The sequence below is a fragment of the Loxodonta africana genome, chromosome 1, assembly GCF_030014295.1.
Source record: "Loxodonta africana isolate mLoxAfr1 chromosome 1, mLoxAfr1.hap2, whole genome shotgun sequence".
In the NCBI taxonomy this organism is placed as follows: domain Eukaryota; kingdom Metazoa; phylum Chordata; class Mammalia; order Proboscidea; family Elephantidae; genus Loxodonta; species Loxodonta africana.
The window spans coordinates 140286129-140304510 of record NC_087342.1 but is presented as its reverse complement, the minus strand read 5'-3'; positions in this window follow the sequence as shown (position 1 = coordinate 140304510).

Genomic DNA, 18382 nt, shown 5'->3' with positions numbered 1-18382 from the left:
GAGCTTGTTATATTTAAAATACTGTTGATAGAGAACAGGCTATGACAGGGGAAAGCAGCCAAAATGAAAGCATTAACAGGAGAAAGCACGAAAGACTGCGGATCCTATAAGCAGGGTTGAAGGGGAGTTTCAAGCAAGAGTTTCAGGGAAGTTTTTCTTTTGATTACTTACTTCTCAAGAGACTGAAAGGGCGATGGATGGTTTCAGAACTCTAGTCATAGTGCCGGATTGTTTGATATTTGTTTCACCTTAAAAGTATTCAAAGGTCGCAGCAGTTTGTGGTTTGACCTTCTTAATGGGTAGCTGCCATTAGATGGCGCTGCTTGCATATTCATGCAAGACCAACGTTGTTTTAAAGAATATTATTTGTTAAGAATTAGCATCTCAAGAAAAGGATTAAAAAGTCAAATAAAACTAGCTTTGTTAATAGACATACATACGCAAGGACACACACACACACACACACACACACACACACACACTCACAGCCAAACTCATTTCCCTTGAGTAGATTCCAACTCATAGTGACCCTATAGGACAGAGTGGAACTGCCCCATAGGGTTTCCAAGGTGCGCCTTGGTGGATTCCAACTGCTGACCTTTTGGTTAGCAGCCATAGCTCTTAACCACTATACCACCGGGGTACGCTAAAGCACTTCTTTATTCAGACATCAAAGTGCTTTGAATATGTGAGGTTGGCATATGGATAAACCTGAGCTCTATTTTTTTTTTTTTTGAGCTCTATAGGAAAGCTTAAAAGGCAAGATCTAACATATAAAGCAATCAAGAAAGTAAAATGTCTTAGCCTTTTTAAGATGCCACCACATCCCTTTTACTTTTTTTTCGCCTCTAATTGACGATTACCATTTATAGCCATTAATATTGTAGCGATTAGGAGCTCTGCTGCTAACCAAAAGGCCAGCAGTGTGAATTCACCAGCCGCTCTTTGGAAGCCCTAAGGGGGAGCTCTACTCTGTCTTACAGAGTTGCTATGAGTCGGAATCGACTTGACGGCAACGGGTTTGTTTTTCAATGTTGCTGGTCAGGTCTTAATCTTCACTCATTGTCTGCAGTCTGTGGAGGGGTCTTTGCTTGATTTTTTTTTTTTTTGTCTGTTGGCTTTTTTTCTGCTCATTTGGCTGCTTTAGTAACTTGTATGAGATGCCAGAAGTAAGCAAGAAACAAGGTTATTTAAGAGCAAAAGATTTTAGGCTTTTTAATTGTTGCATTAATACCTTATTTTCCCAGGTCCCTTAAAAGTCTGTTAAGTTATGGAAATAAGGTCCTCTTTTTACTTGTTTTCCACAGGTGAAAACTAAAGCTTCAAAACAAAGAAGATGGATGAGGTTTGTAAATCTTTCAAATTGACAGCTGTATGAAGTAAAAAACGGATAATTAGCATTTTTTGGCGTATCTGTTTATTATGCATATATTATCACTCTTAATGACCACGACTTTGTTTCCTAAATGTTTCATAATCATTGTTGTTGTTAGTTTCCTTGAGTTGATTCTGACTCACGGAGACCCTATGTATACAGAGTAGAACTGCTTTATAGAGTGTTTAAGGCTGTGACCTTTAGGAAGAAGATTGCCAGGCCTGTCTTCCAAGGTGCCTCTGGGTGGGTTTTAACCACCAACCTTTTGGCTAGTAGTCGAACACTTAACCATTTATGCCACCCAGGGACTCCTGCATAAAAATAGTAAACACAATTTATGGTGCTTACAATATGCAGACACTATTGGGCTTTACATGTATTAATCCGTTTAATCCTTGTAAGTACCCTATAAAGCAGTTACCGTTATTCCTATTTTGTAGACAAAAATATGAAGCACAGAGGTGTTAGAAATATGCCAAGGCCACACACCTAGTAAGTGGTGGATTCAGGATTTAAACCCAGGTTGCTTAGTACCACCACATTATAGTCTTTCAAACTTTTATCTAGAATTTTATCATTTAAAATCATTTTTTCATGCCATTAAGTGATACTGTCTTCTAATGATATCACATCTGGATTTATGTCATTGCCTTATGGTTAAAATGCATATTTTGAAGATTAGAATAAGAGTAAAAATATTCAGTTTAAAATTTGCAAAGGTATGGAGAACTTGTCACTTGCTATTTGGGCTCTGAGAGAAAATGAAGGTCTAATTGTTGGAAACCCTGGGGTGTAGTGGTTAAGAGCTACAGCTGCTAACCAAAAGGTCAGCAGTTTGAATCCACCAGGTGCTCCTTGGAAATTCTGTGGGGGCTGTTATACTGTGTCCTATAGGGTTGCTATGAGTTGGAATTGACTTGATGGCAATGGTTTTTTTTTTTTTTTTCTACTAGTTATTATACTAGAAATGAAATTGATAACCTGTTGCTCTCCTGGTACTGGATTTGACTGCACTAAAATACCAAGCAGGAAGATTTGTTTCCTGTTGCTTCTCTGTAGAGAAGGAGTTTACATGGTTTCATGTGATTGATAAACCAAAAAAAAAACCAAGCCTAGTGCCGTCGAGTCGATTCCGACTCATGATTGATAGCAGTCAGCGATAGGAGAGCCTGAAGATAGAACTTGTAAACATATTACAGCCTACCAATATTTCTGAGCAGTTTGTCTTTTGGCAACTTGCCAAAAACCCAGAATAACAGATAAGTCAAGAATGGAAAAGATGGAGGACTTCAATAAATATTTGTTAATTTGATTTTATTTAGGTCTAAATTATTTAATGAATATTATTTTCTTTTTTTATATTTTAGATGAAGGTTTACAGAGCATATTAGTTTCTCATTGAACAATTAATACATATTGTTTTGTGACATTCGTTGCTAACCCCACAACATACCAACACTCTCCCCTTCTCAACCTTGGTTTTCCCATTACCGGCATTCTTGCCCCCTCCTGCCTTCTCTTGCCCTTGGGCTGGTTTGCCCATTTAGTCTCATTTTGTTTTATGGGCCTGTCTAATCTTGGCTGAAGGTTGGACCTCAGGAGTGACTTCAGTACTGAGTCAAAAGGGTGCCCAGGGGCCATATTCTCGGGGTTTCTCCAGTCTCTGTCAGACCAGTAAGTCTGGTCTTTTTTTGTGAGTTAGAAGTTTGTTCTACATTTTTCTCCAGCTCTGTCTGGAACCCTCTGTGGTGATCTCTGTCAGAGCGGTCAGGAGTGGTAGCCAGGCACCATCTAGTTGTGCTGGACTCAGTCTGGTCAAGGCTGTGGTAGCTGTGGTCTATTGGTCCTTTGTACTAATCTTTCCCTTGTGTCTTTGTTTTCTTCATTCTCCGTTGCTCCAGACAGGGTGAGACCAATGGAGTATCTTAGATGGCCACTTGCAAGCTATTAAGACCCCTGACACTACTCACCAAAGTAGGATGTAGAACATTTTCTTTATACACTATGTTATGCCAGTTGAGCTAGATGTCCCATGAGATCATGGTACCCAGAGCCCTCAGCCCAGGAATTTGGTCCCTCAGGGAGTTTGGATGTGTCTGTGAAGCTTCCATAACCTTGCCTTGGTCAACCTGTGCTGACTACCTTCACCAAAGTTACTACTTATCTATTGTCTACCAAAAACTGAACCAAACCCGGTGCCGTCGAGTCAATTCTGATTTATAGTGACCCTATGACAGAGTAGAACTGCCCCACAGGGTTTCCAAGGAGTGCCTGGTGGATTTGAACAGCCAACTGACCTTCTGGTTAGCAGCTGTAGCTCTTAATCACTATGTCACCATGGTTTCCATTTATTGTCTAGTTAGTGATTTTCCTTCCCTAATAACCATCAAAGATTGTTTCTTTCTGTGTGTAAACCGTTTCATGAGTTTTTATAGTAATGGTCTCATACAGTATTTGTCCTTTTGTGATTGGCTTATTTTCACTCAGCATAATGCCCTCCATAATGCCTTCATCCATGTTGTGAGATGCTTTGCAGATTCATCATTGTTCTTTATCATTGTGTTGTATTCCATTGTGTGTATATACCACAGTTTGTTTATCCATTCACTTGTTGATGGGGACTTAAATTGTTTCCTTCTTTTTGCTATTGTGAATAATGCTGCAATGAACATGGGGATGCGTATGTCTATTCATGTGACGGCTCTTATTTCTCTAGGACATATTCCTCAGAACTGGATTACTGGATCGTATAGTATTTCCAGCTTTTTAAGGAAGTGCCATAACATTTCCCAAAATGGTTGGACCATTTTACATTCCCACCAGCAGTGCATAACAGTCCCAAGTTCCCTGCAGCCTCTCCGACATTTGTTATTTTGTTTCTTTTATTCGTGCCAGTAATGTCAAGGTGAGATGGTATTTCATTGCAATTTTGGTTTGCATTTCTCTAATGGCTGGTGATCGCAAGCATTTCCTCAAGCATTTGTTAGCCACCTGAATGTCTTTTTTGGTGAAGTGTCTGTTCATATCTTTTGCCCATTTTTTAATTGGATTATTGTTATTATTTTTTTGTTGTTGTAGAGGTGTGCGATTTTACTATAGATTTTAGAAATTAGACCTTTGTCAGATTTGTCATAGCTAATTTTTTTTTTTCCCCAATCTGTAGACTCTCTTTTTACTCTTTTGGTGAAGTCTTTTGATGAGCATAACTGTTTAATTTTTAGAAGATCCCAGTTATCTAGCTTATCTTCTGGTGTTTGTGTATTGTTAGTTATGGTTTGTATTCTATTTATGCCATGTATTAGGGCCTCTGGCATTGATTCTATTTTTTCTGCTATGATCTATTATATAGTTACTATTTTTATATTTAGGCCTTTGATCCATTTTGAATTAGTTTTTGTGTATGGTATGAGGAATGGGTCCTGTTTCACTTTTTTACAGATGGACATCCAGTTTTGCCAGCACCATTTGTTAAGAAGACTGTCTTTTCCCCATTTGATGGACTTCGGGCCTTTGTCAAAAATCAGGTGATGGTAGGTAGATAGATTTACATCTGAGTTCTCAATTCTATTCATTGGTCAGTGTATCTGTTGTACCAGTACCAGGCTGTTTTGACTTCCATAGCTGTATAGTAGGCTCTGAGGTCAGGTAGTGCGAATCCTTCTAACGATTACCATTCTTGATGCCACTTTGGTTGTTTCTTGCTAAGCTTTTTTTTTCCTGATGATTAGCCTATTCTTCCTTCATGCATTTGAATATTAGTGATGCATGCTTAGGAAGAGAAGGTGATGAGATGGTAGTGGATACATGACCTTTTCATTGCTGTTACATCACATATGTATTCAAGCATATGTAATTGTAATTCTCCAAACCACGGTGGTATATAATTTATTATATTACCAGATCCGTAGGAAATTCTGTGACTAAAGAATAAGAGTAATTCTCAATGTTAGTAATACACCAGCCAGTATGGCTAGCAAATGGGTTTTTCAGCTAATTAAGGATTAACTGCATCAGTTTGGAGGAAGACTCACTAACAACCTGTGATATGCAGATGCCACAACTTGGCTTGCTGAAAGCTAAGAGGACTTGAAACACTTACTGATGAAGATCAAAGAATACAGTCTACAATATGGATTACACCTCAACATAAAGAAAACAAAAATCCTTACAACTGGGCCAATAAATACCACCATGATAAATGGAGAAAAGATTGAAGTTGTCAAGGATTTCATTTTACTTAGATCCACAAACAACGTCCATGGAAGAAGCAGGCAAGACATCAAATGACATACTGCAGTGGACAAATCTGCTGCAAAAGACTTCTTTAAAGTGTTTTAAAAAAAACAAAACAAAAACAGAGCTTGTCACATTGAGGACTAAGGTGTACCTGACCTAAGCCATGGTATTTTCAACTGCCACATATGCATGCAAAAGCTGGACAATGAATAAGGAAGACTAAAGAAGAATTGATGAATTTGAATTATGGTGTTGATGAAGAATATTGAATATATCATGAACTGCCGGAAAAGCAAACAAATCTGTCTTGGAAGAAGTACAGCCAGAATCTTCCTTAGAAGTGAAGATGGTGAGACTTTGTCTCTCTTCCTTTGAACATATTATCAGGAAGGACCAGTCAGAAGGATATTATGCTTGTTAAGGTAATGGGTTAGCGAAAAACAGGAAGACCCTCAACGAGATGGATTGACATGGTGGCTGCAACAGCAGGCTCAAACATAACAAGGATTGTAAGGATGGTGAATGGCTGGGTAATTTTTTGCTCTTTTGCACATAGGGCTGCTATGTGTTAGAACTGACTTGACAACAGCTAACAGCAAATAATAACAACAGCATAATTTTGAAGGAGAGTCAACTGTTGTGATTTTTCTAGAGGGAAATTTACCTATATGTATGTATCAAAAACTTAAAATGTTTTTTTCTTTGACCTAGTAATCTACATCTAGGAATTTATAATTAGAGAATATTGGAAACATGTGTATAAGGATGATTACCTAAATATGTGTTTATAACAACCTCAAGTTGAGAAACAACCATAGTGTCCTATAATAAAAAAAAAAAAAAATTTTTTTTTTATAATAAGAATTTATTAATTAAATTGTGGTAATGGTCTAAACCAAAAAAAAATATGCAGGAGAAAAGTATTTAATGACAGGGAAAGATATTTACAATATATTTTAAAGTAATAAAAGCAGAATATAAAACTGTATGTATATTATAATCAAAATTTAGTAAAAAATACTAGAAAGTAAAAAGAATGGAAGAATATGGCTTCAAATGGTTAACTTGTTTATCACTGGATGGTCAAGCTTTGTATCAATACACTCTGAGTCTTTTTACTAATAACTTGGCCAGCTTCCACTTTCAGATAAGAAGATATTGTGTATCAGACCAACTTTCCCATTAAGAACAAGTAGAAATGCTGAATAAATTACGAACTTTAAGGCCAGGATTCCCAAGAGAAAGAGAATGCATTGAGATATGCCTAACATTCTGCAATGCTTATCCCTTAAGGGATTTGTGAATTTGAAATCAGAAGTTCGGAGGTTGAGAGACTGAGCAGAAAATTATGATTAAGAGGCTAAGAAGCTAAGTAGAGCTTTGTGGGAGAGACACATACCACAGGTTGTTAATGAGTATTCCTCCAATCCTGATGGTGTGTTCTTCTTCACATAGTCTAGCTTCTCGGATTGTTTGCTCAGCATATAGATAGAATAAGTGTGATGAAAGAATACAACCCTCATGCATACCTTTTCTGATTTTAAACCATGCAGTATCTCCTTGTTCTATTTGAATGACTACCACTTGGTCTATGTACAGGTTCTGCACGAGCACAATTAAGTGTTCTGGAATTCCCATTCTTTGCAATGTTATCCATAATTTGTTATGACCCACATAGTTGAATGTCTTTGCATAGTCAATAAAACATATGGTCAAGATCTTTCTGGTATCCTCTGCTTCCAGACAAGATACATCTGATATCAACTGCAATGAGTATGTTTAAAATTTAAGTGATGTGATGGGAAATTTGAACTGAAACCACAAATTACTGTTTGGAAAAGGGATGTCTGAAAGTGACGAAACAAAACTTGGTTCCTCTAACAGTTAGGCTGAGGCCTGGGCCTGAGATACTGTTGAGCTTCTTTTCTACCACAGTTTTGTAGTCTTCCAGGCAGGAGGGCCCTGGAGAGCTAAAAATAGATAGATGGATATATCGATATATAGATAGGTAAGTGGGTAGATGGATAACTGAATAGATAGGATAAGCTATTTCTGATTTTAATATAGATTAAAGAAAGAGGAAAAATGCAGTATCTTCCCTTAATGTTATTTACACAGAAAGGAAAACTAAGAGGTCTATGAGAGATTTACAATTTAGAAAAGTTTGGCTAGCGCTGGATAAATACAAATTGTGAAAATTATGGCTTTGTGTTAGAATAACCTGGAAGTTTTTACAAGAATTTGCCATTTTTCTAGGTCAAAACTGGTCAAATAGAGATCATTCTACTAGGATCAAGTCAATACTAACCCCCAGGCTCTGTATGCATTTTGTATTGCTGTGTTAACAAATTACAACAAATTTACTGGCTTAAAAAAATTGCTTATTTATTATCTCACAGTTATGTAGGTCAGAAGTCTATGTGGGCTTGGCTGGGTTCTCTGCTCAAAATCTCACAAGATAGAAATCAAGATGTTAGCTGAGCTGGGCTCTTATCTAGGAGCTCTAGGAGGGAATCTGGTTCCAAGGTTATTTAAGGTTGTTGGTCAAATTCAGTTCCTTGTGGTTGTAGGATTGAGATTTCTATTTCCCTGCCAGATGTCAGCTGGGGCCACTCTCAGGTCCTAAAGGTCATCTACATTCCTTTCACATGGCCCCTTCCACATTCAAGCTAACAATGCTTCATTGAATGCCTCTTATGCTTTGAATCTTTCTGACTTCCCCTTGCTACCAGCTGGAGAGTGTCTTCCACTTTTGAGGGATCATGTGATTGGACCACGCCCATCTGGATATCTTCCTGCCTAAGGTCCTTGGTGGTGCAATGGTTAACCACTTGGCTGCTAACTGAAAGGTTTGTGGTTCAAACCCACCAGTGGCTCCGTGGGAGAAAAGACCTGGTGATCTGCTCCTGTAAAGATTTACAGCCTAGAGAATCCTATGGGGGAGTTATACTCTGTTTTAAAGGGTTGCTATAAGTTGGATTGAGTCAACAGCACACAAAAACAAATGGTCAGCTGTGTCATACAACATAATTTAATGATGGGAGCAATATCTCAACATATTTACAGGCAAGACGTCTTTGGGGGGCCATTTTAGAAATTCTGCCTACCACAGGCTCCACCCAGAAATTCTCAGGTAATTGGTCAGAGGTGGGATTCTGGAAATTGATGTATTTTCAAAGTTCCTGGGGATTTTAATATACAAGTACATCTGAGGACCATTGCAGAAGGTTCCCTGATAAAACGGAAACAAACCTTCTCTAGAAGGGCTCTCTCTAGCACATTCCGATTCAGTAGATCTGGGATGGGACTAGGAACGTGGATTTTTAAATAAAACTTTTCATCAGGAAAGCTTTTGGCAAAAAATGATTAACAGACTAAGTATCAATCAATTATTAACTGAAATGATTTTGGCAACATTTCAAAAATGCTACCTGTGGGTTTAAAGCATAGAGAAAGTAGATGGGACATTTTTATAATTTCAGGAAAAACAAATAAATTCTTGAATATAATATATTGAGCCACGCTTATATCTTTCAGCCAGAACAAAAGATTTTTCTGCAGTTGCCTCATCTTCAATAACTTACTTAGTGGCTCTAATTAGTATTTAGAGTCAGCAGAGTTGCTTATACAAATTGTTGTTTGTTTGAAGATTTTAGCTTTGTAGCTCTATAAGTCTGATTACAGCTCTTTAAGTAGGTAGAATTGTGAAATTGGTAGGCTATTTTTGGTGAGTCAGCTTTTATTTTCTTCCTTTGTTTCCTACCTCTTCTGTAATTTCCCATCCTTTTTCAGATGACTTTTTTGTTGCTTACACCCAGACCTGAACGAGCTTTCAGAAAGTTCCACATATTCACCATTTACATGGGAGAATAAGTTCAAGTTCCATTATTTCTCTGAAGTTTAGCTGCATGGCTTTGTTTTTCCCTAAAGTTATTTCAGACACATGGTGAGAAGACCTGCTTTTGGGCAGCAGCATTTGATTGTGCCCTGCAGATCGTATCATCTAAGTTCCTTCTCTTCTACCTCTTCAGATATCCTGGCATGGGCTCTATTATTCTTATACTCTCACTTTTAAAGTTACTTTCCTTAAAGGGTTGCTTTAGGGAAGATACTAATTCACTTACTGCCAGCTAAAAGAATGTTAAATGCTATTATTGTACTATATTAAAAACATGGAATGTGATTGTTTGCAAATAAGGACAATAAAATAATGTCAAGCCATAAGTTTGAGTGGGTATTTATTAAACTTATCTTCCAGGCAGCTGGTAATTTTGAGTTTAGATTTTCACTAAATATAAACTTCACATTGGCAGTTTATATACAGGTATACCTCGGAGATATTGTGCATGGGGTTCCGGACTACTGCATAAAGCAAGTATCGAAATAGAGTCACCCAAATGTTTTGGTTTCCCAGTGCATATAAAAGTTACATTTACACTATACTATTAAGTGTGCAATAGTATTATGTCTAAAAAAATGTACATACCTTAGTTAAAAAATACTTTATTGCTAAAAAATGCTAACAGTCATCCGAGCCTTCAGTGAGTCATAATCTTTTTGCTGGTGGAGGGGCTTTGCTCAATGTTGATGGCTGTCGACTCATCAGGGTCGTGGTAGTTGCTGAAGGTTGGGGTGGATGTGGCAATTTCTTAAAATAAGACAATGATGAAGTTTGCTGCATCAAATGACTTCCTTTCATGAAAGATTTCTCTGTAGCATGCAATGTGGTATGACACAGCATTTTACCTGCAGTAGCACTTCTTTCAAAATTGGAATTGGTCCTCTCAGACTCCACCACTGCTTTATCAACTAAGTTTATGTAATATTCTAAGTCCTTTGTTGTCATTTCAACAATGTTCACAGCATCTTCACCGGGAGTAGTTTCCATCTCAAGAAACCACTTTCTTTGCTCATCCATTAGAAGAAATTCCTCATCAATTTTTTATCAGGAGATTGGAGCAATTCAGTCACATCTTCAGGCTCCACTTCTAATTCGAGTTCTCTTGCTATTTCTACCCCATCTACAGTCTTGAACCCTGCACTGAAGTCTTGAACTCCTTGAAGTCATCCGTGAGGGTTGGAGTCAACTTTTTCCAAACTGCTGTTCATGTTGATATTTTGACCTCTCGTGAAACGTGAATGTTCTTAATGGCATCCAGAAGGTTTTCAATTTACTTTGCCGAGATCCATCAGGTGAATCACTTTATGGCAGCTATAGACTGGGTTTGTTTTTTTTTTTTTATAGACTTATGAAATATATTTCTTAAATAATAAGACTTGAAATTCAAAATTACTCCTTGATCCATGGGCTACGGAATGGTTGTTGTGATAGCAGCCATGAAAACAACATTAATCTCCTCGTACATCTCCATCAGAGCATTTGGGTGACCAGGTGCTTTGTAAGTGAACAGTAATATTTTGAAATGAGTCTTTTTTTCCCTGGGTAGTAGGTCTTAACAACAATAACAAAAAACCAAACCCGTTGCCATCGAGTTGATTCTGACTCATAGCGACCCTATAGGCCAGAGTAGAACTGCCGTATAGAATTTCCAAGGAGTAGCTGGTGGATTCGTACTGCCAACATTTTGGTTAGCAGCCGAGCTCTTAACTACTGCACCACCAGGTCTCAATCAAAAAAAAACCAAAACCAAACTCCTTGCTGTTGAGTTGATTCCAACTCATGGCGACACTAGAGGCCAGAGTAGAACTGCCCTATAGGATCTCCAAGGAGTGCCTGGTGAATTCGAACTGCCGACGTTTTGGTTAGCAGCTATAGCTCTTAACCACTACGGCACCAGGGTTTCCCAGGTGTCAACAGCTGGAGACTTTAAGCTGAAACCAATGCTTATTTACTATTCTGAAAATCCTAGGGCCCTTAGGAATTATGTTAAATCTACTCTGCCCGTGCTGTATAAACGGAACAACAAAACCTGAATGACAGCACATCTGTTTACGAAATGGTTTACTGAATATTTTAAGACCATTGTTGAGGCCTGGAAAAAGAAAAAAAGGTCCCAACAGTGGGCTTATAGAGCACAGGCAGAGTAGACTTGGCATAATTCTTTTTTTTTTTTTTTATTAACTTTTATTAAGCTTCAAGTGAACGTTTACAAATCCAATCAGTCTGTCACATATAAGTTTACATACATCTCACTCCCTACTCCCACTTGCTCTCCCCCTCTTGAGTCAGCCCTTTCAGTCTCTCCTTTCGTGACAATTTGGCCGGCTTCTCTCTCTCTCTATCCTCCCATCCCCCCTCCAGACAAGAGTTGCCAACACAATCTCAAGTGTCCACCTCATATAATTAGCTCACTCTTCATCAGCGTCTCTCTCCCACCCGCTGACCAGTCCCTTTCATGTCTGATGAGTTGTCTTCGGGGATGGTTCCTGTCCTGTGCCAACAGAAGGTCTGGGGACCATGGCTGCCGGGATTCCTCTAGTCTCAGTGAGACCATTAAGTTTGGTCTTTTTATGAGAATTTGGGGTCTGTATCCCACTGATCTCCTGCTCTGTCAGGGGTCCTCTGCTGTGCTCCCTGTCAGGGCAGTCATCGATTGTGGCCGGGCACCAACTAGTTCTTCTGGTCTCAGGATGATATAGGTCTCTGGTTCATGTGGCCCTTTCTGTCTCTTGGGCTCTTAGTTGTCGTGTGGCCTTGGTGTTCTTCATTTTCCTTTGCTCCAGGTGGGTTGAGACCAATTGCTGCATCTTAGATGGCCGCTTGTTAGCATTTAAGACCCCAGACGCCACATTTCAAAGTGGGATGCAGAATGATTTCATAATAGAATTATTTTGCCAATTGACTTAGAAGTCCCCGCAAACCATGTTCCCCAGACCCCCGTGCTTGCTCCACTGACCTTTGAAGCATTCATTTTATCCCGGAAACTTCTTTGCTTTTGGTCCAGTCCAATTGAGCTGACCTTCCATGTATTGAGTGTTGTCTTTCCCTTCACCTAAAGCATTTCTTATCTACTGATTAATCAATAAAAAACCCTCTCCCACCCTCCCTCCCTCCCCTCCTCGTAACCACAAAAGTATGTGTTCTTCTCAGGTTTACTATTACTCAAGATCTTATAATAGTGGTCTTATACAATATTTGTCCTTTTGCCTCTGACTAATTTTGCTCAGCATAATGCCTTCCAGGTTCCTCCATGTTATGAAATGTTTCACAGATTCGTCAGTGTTCTTTATCGATGCGTAGTATTCCATTGTGTGAATATACCACAATTTATTTACCCATTCATCCATTGATGGACACCCTGGTTGCTTCCAACTTTTTGCTATTGTAAACAGAGCTGCAATAAACATGGGTGTGCATATATCTGTTTGTATGAAGGCTCTTGTATCTCTAGGGTATATTCCCAGGAGTGGGATTTCTGGGTTGTATGGTAGTTCTATTTCTAACTGTTTAAGATAACGCCAGATAGATTTCCAAAGTGGTTGTACCATTTTACATTCCCACCAGCAATGTATAAGAGTTCCAATCTCTCCGCAGCCTCTCCAACATTTATTATTTTGTGTTTTTTGGATTAATGCCAGCCTTGCTGGTGTGAGATGGAATCTCATCGTAGTTTTAATTTGCATTTCTCTAATGGCTAATGATCGTGAGCATTTACTCATGTATCTGTTGGCTGCCTGAATATCTTCTTTAGTGAAATGTGTGTTCATATCCTTTGCCCACTTTTTGATTGGGTTGTTTGTCTTTTTGTGGTTGAGTTTTGACAGAATCATGTAGATTTTAGAGATCAGGCGCTGGTCGGAGATGTCATAGCTGAAAATTCTTTCCCAGTCTGTAGGTGGTCTTTTTACTCTTTTGGAGAAGTCTTTAGATGAGCATAGGTGTTTGATTTTTAGGAGCTCCCAGTTATCTGGTTTCTCTTCATTATTTTTGGTAATGTTTTGTATTCTGTTTATGCCTTGTATTAGGGCTCCTAGGGTTGCCCCAATTTTTTCTTCCATGATCTTTATCATTTTAGTCTTTATGTTTAGGTCTTTGATCCACTTGGAGTTAGTTTTTGTGCATGGTGTGAGGTATGGGTCCTGTTTCATTTTTTTGCAAATGAATATCCAGTTATGCCAGCACCATTTGTTAAAAAGGCTTTCTTTTCCCCAATTAATTGACACTGGTCCTTTGTCAAATATCAGCTGCTCATACGTGGATGGATCTATGTCTGGGTTCTCAATTCTGTTCCATTGGTCTATGTGCCTGTTGTTGTACCAGTACCAGGCTGTTTTGACTACTGTGGCTGTATAATAGGTTCTGAAGTCAGGTAAAGTGAGGTCTCCCACTTTCTTCTTCTTTTTCAGTAGTGCTTTGCTTATCCGGGGCTTCTTTCCCTTCCATATGAAATTGGTGATTTGTTTCTCTATCCCCTTAAAATATGACATTGGAATTTGAATCGGAAGTGCATTAAATGTATAGATGGCTTTTGGTAGAATAGACATTTTTACTATGTTAAGTCCTCCTATCCATGAGCAAGGTATGTTTTTCCACTTAAGTATGTCCTTTTGAATTTCTTGTAGTAGAGCTTTGTAGTTTTCTTTGTATAGGTCTTTTACATCCTTGGTAAGATTTATTCCTAAGTATCTTATCTTCTTGGGGGCTACTGTGAATGGTATTGATTTGGTGATTTCCTCTTCGGTGTTCTTTTTGTTGATGTAGAGGAATCCAAGTGATTTTTGTATGTTTATTTTATAACCTGAGACTCTGCCAAACTCTTCTATTAGTTTCAGTAGTTTTCTGGAGGATTCCTTAGGGTTTTCTGTGTATATAATCATGTCATCTGCAAATAGTGATAACTTTACTTCTTCCTTGCCAATCCGGATACCTTTTATTTCTTTGTCTAGCCTAATTGCCCTGGCTAGGACTTCCAACACGATGTTAAATAAGAGCGGTGATAAAGGGCATCCTTGTCTGGTTCCCGTTCTCAAGGGAAATGCTTTCAGGTTCTCTCCATTTACAGTGATATTGGCTGTTGGCTTTGGCTTTGCATAGATGCCCTTTATTATGTTGAGGAATTTTCCTTCAATTCCTATTTTGGCAAGAGTTTTTTATCATAAATGGGTGTTGGACTTTGTCAAATGCCTTTTCTGCATCAATTGATAAGATCATGTGGGTTTTTGTCTTTTGTGTTATTTATGTGATGGATTACATTAATGGTTTTTCTGATATTAAACCAGCCTTGCATACCTGGTATAAATCCCACTTGATCATGGTGAATTATTTTTTTGATGTGTTGTTGGATTCTATTGGCTAGAATTTTGTTGAGGATTTTTGCATCTATGTTCATGAGGGATATAGGTCTATAATTTTCTTTTTTTGTAATGTCTTTACCTGGTTTTGGTATCAGGGAGATGGTGGCTTCATAGAATGAGTTGGGTAGTATTCCGTCATTTTCTATGCTTTGGAATACCTTCAGAAGTAGTGGTGTTAACTCTTCTCTGAAAGTTTGGTAGAACTCTGCAGTGAAGCCGTCCGGGCCAGGGCTTTTTTTTGTTGGGAGTTTTTTGATTACCGTTTCAATCTCTTTTTTTGTTATGGGTCTATTTAGTTGTTCTACTTCTGAATGTGTTAGTTTAGGTAGGTAGTGTTTTTCCAGGAATTCATCCATTTCTTCTAGGTTTTCAAATTTGTTAGAGTACAATTTTTCATAATAATCTGAAATGATTCTTTTAATTTCTTTGGTTCTGTTGTGATGTGGTCCTTCTCATTTCTTATTCAGGTTATTTGTTTCCTTTCCTGTATTTCTTTAGTCAGTCTAGCCAATGGTTTATCAATTTTGTTAATTTTTTCAAAGAACCAGCTTTTGGCTTTGTTAATTCTTTCAATTGTTTTTCTGTTCTCTAATTCATTTAGTTCAGCTCTAATTTTTATTATTTGTTTTCTTCTGGTGCCTGATGGATTCTTTTGTTGCTCAGTTTCTATTTGTTCAAGTTGTAGGGACAGTTCTCTGATTTTGGCTCTTTCTTCTTTTTGTATGTGTGCATTTATCGATATAAATTGGCCTCTGAGCACTGCTTTTGCTGTGTCCCAGAGGTTTTGATAGGAAGTATTTTCATTCTCGTTGCATTCTATGAATTTTCCTTATTCCCTCCTTGATGTCTTCTATAACCCAGTCTTTTTTCAGGAGGGTATTGTTCATTTTCCAAGTATTTGATTTCTTTTCCCTGGTTTTTCTGTTATTGATCTCTAGTTTTATTGCCTTGTGGTCTGAGAAGATGCTTTGTAATATTTCGATGTTTTGGACTCTGCAAAGGTTTGTTTTCTGACCTAATATGTGGTCTATTCTAGAGAATGTTCCATGTGCGCTAGAAAAAAAGGTATACTTTGCAGCAGTTGGGTGGAGAGTTCTGTATAAGTCAATGAGGTCAAGTTGGTTGATTGTTGTAAGTAGGTCTTCCGTGTCTCTATTGAGGTTCTTATTGGATATCCTGTCCTTCTCCGAAAGTGGTGTGTTGAAGTCTCCTACTATATATGTGGAGATATCTATCTCACTTTTCAATTCTGTTAAAATTTGATTTATGTATCTTGCAGCCCTGTCATTGGGTGCATAAATATTTAATATGGTTATGTCTTCCTGATCAATTGTGCCTTTTATCATTATATAGTGTCCTTCTTTATCCTTTGTGGTGGATTTAAGTCTAAAGTCTATTTTGTCAGAAATTAATATTGCTACTCCTCTTCTTTTTTGCTTATTGTTTGCATGATATACTTTTTTCCATCCTTTGAGTTTTAGTTTGTTTGTGTTTCTAAGTCTAAGGTGTGTCTCTTGTAGGCAGCATATAGATGGATCGTGTTTCTTTATCCAGTCTGTGACTCTCTGTCTCTTTATTGGTGCATTTAGTCCATTTACATTCAGCGTAATTATAGATAAATAAGTTTTTAGTGCTGTCATTTTGATGCCTTTTTATGTGTGTTGTTGACAATTTCATTTTTCCACATACTTTTTTGTGCTGAGACGTTTTTCTTAGTAAATTGTGAGATCCTTATTTTCATAGTGTTTGACTTTATGTTAGTTGAGTCGTTACGTTTTTCTTGGCTTTTATGTTGAGTTATAGAGTTGTTATACCTTTTTGTGGTTACCTTATTATTATTTTTTTTTTACCCCTATTTTTCTAAGTAAAAACCTAACGTATTGTTCTATATCGCCTTGTATCACTCTCCATATGGCAGTTCAATGCCTCCTGTATTTAGTCCCTCTTTTTGATTATTTTGAACTTTTACCTATTGACTTCCATGATTCCCTGTTATGTGTATTTTTTTTTAATTAATCTTAATTTGTTTGTTTTTGTGATTTCCCTATTTGAGTTGATATCAGGACGTTCTGTTTTGTGACCTTGTGTTGTGCTGATATCTGATATTATTGGTTCTCTGACCAAACAATATCCTTTAGTATTTCTTGTAGCTTTGGTTTGGTTTTTGCAAATTCTCTAAACTTGTGTTTATCTGTAAATATCTTAATTTCGCCTTCATATTTCAGAGAGAGTTTTGCTGGATATATGATCCTTGGCTGGCAGTTTTTCTCCTTCAGTGTTCTGTATATGTCATCCCATTCCCTTCTTGCCTGCATGGTTTCTGCTGAGTAGTCTGAACTTATTCTTATTGATTCTCCCTTGAAGGAAACCTTTGTTTTCTCCCTGGCTGCTTTTAAAATTTTCTATCTTTGGTTTTGGTGAGTTTGATGATAATATGTCTTGGTGTTTTTCTTTTTGGATCAATCTTAAATGGGGTTCGATGAGCATCTTGGATAGATATCCTTTCGTCTTTCATGATGTCAGGGAAGTTTTCTGTCAGGAGTTCTTCAACTATTTTCTCTGTGTTTTCTGTCCCCCTTCCCTGTTCTGGGACTCAAATTACCCGCAGGTTATCCTTCTTAATAGAGTCCCACATAATTCTTAGGGTTTCTTCATTTTTTTTAATTCTTTTATCTGATTTTTTTTTCAACTATGTTGGTGTTGATTCCCTGGTCCTCCCGATGTCCCAGTCTGCATTCTAATTGCTCGAGTCTGCTCCTCTGACTTCCTATTGCGTTGTCTAATTCTGTAATTTTATTGTTAATCTTCTGGATTTCTACATGCTGTCCCTCATTGGATTCTTGCAACTTATTAATTTTTCCACTATGTTCTTGGATAATCTTTTTGAGTTCTTGAACAGTTGTATCAGTGTGTTCCTTGGCTTTTTCTGCAGTTTGCCTTATTTCATTTGTGATGTCTTTAAGCATTCTGTAAATTAGTTTTTTATATTCTGTATCTGATAATTCCAGGATTGTATCTTCATTTGGGAAAGATTTTGATTCTTTTGTTTTGGGGGGTTGGAGAAGCTGTCATGGTCTGCTTCTTTAAGTGGTTTGATATGGATTGTTGTCTCCGAGCCATCACTGGGAAACTAGTTTTTCCAGAAAATCCGGTAAAAAAAAAATGCAGTCAGATCCCTATCAGAGTTCTCCCTCTGGCTCAGGCTATTCGGATGTTAATGAAGCCGCCTGGGGAGAGTGGGGGAGGGAACAGAGAGATAGGAGAGTAGCACCTCAGAATATAGCCAGAGTTGCTTGTCTTGCTTGGAGTGACTATTATATCTGAGACTCCCGCGGGGCGCGTCACCTATGTGTGCTGGTTGTGTGGAGATTGCCCCCGGGGGGGTCTGGCCCACTGGAGTCAAGGTCAGATGCTCCGCTTCCAGCCCCACACCCAGCGTCAAGGCTCCCCTACTGGGATGGTGCACTCTCGACTCCAAAATCAGTCGCTGCCTCCCGGGTACTTCTCGTCCCTCCA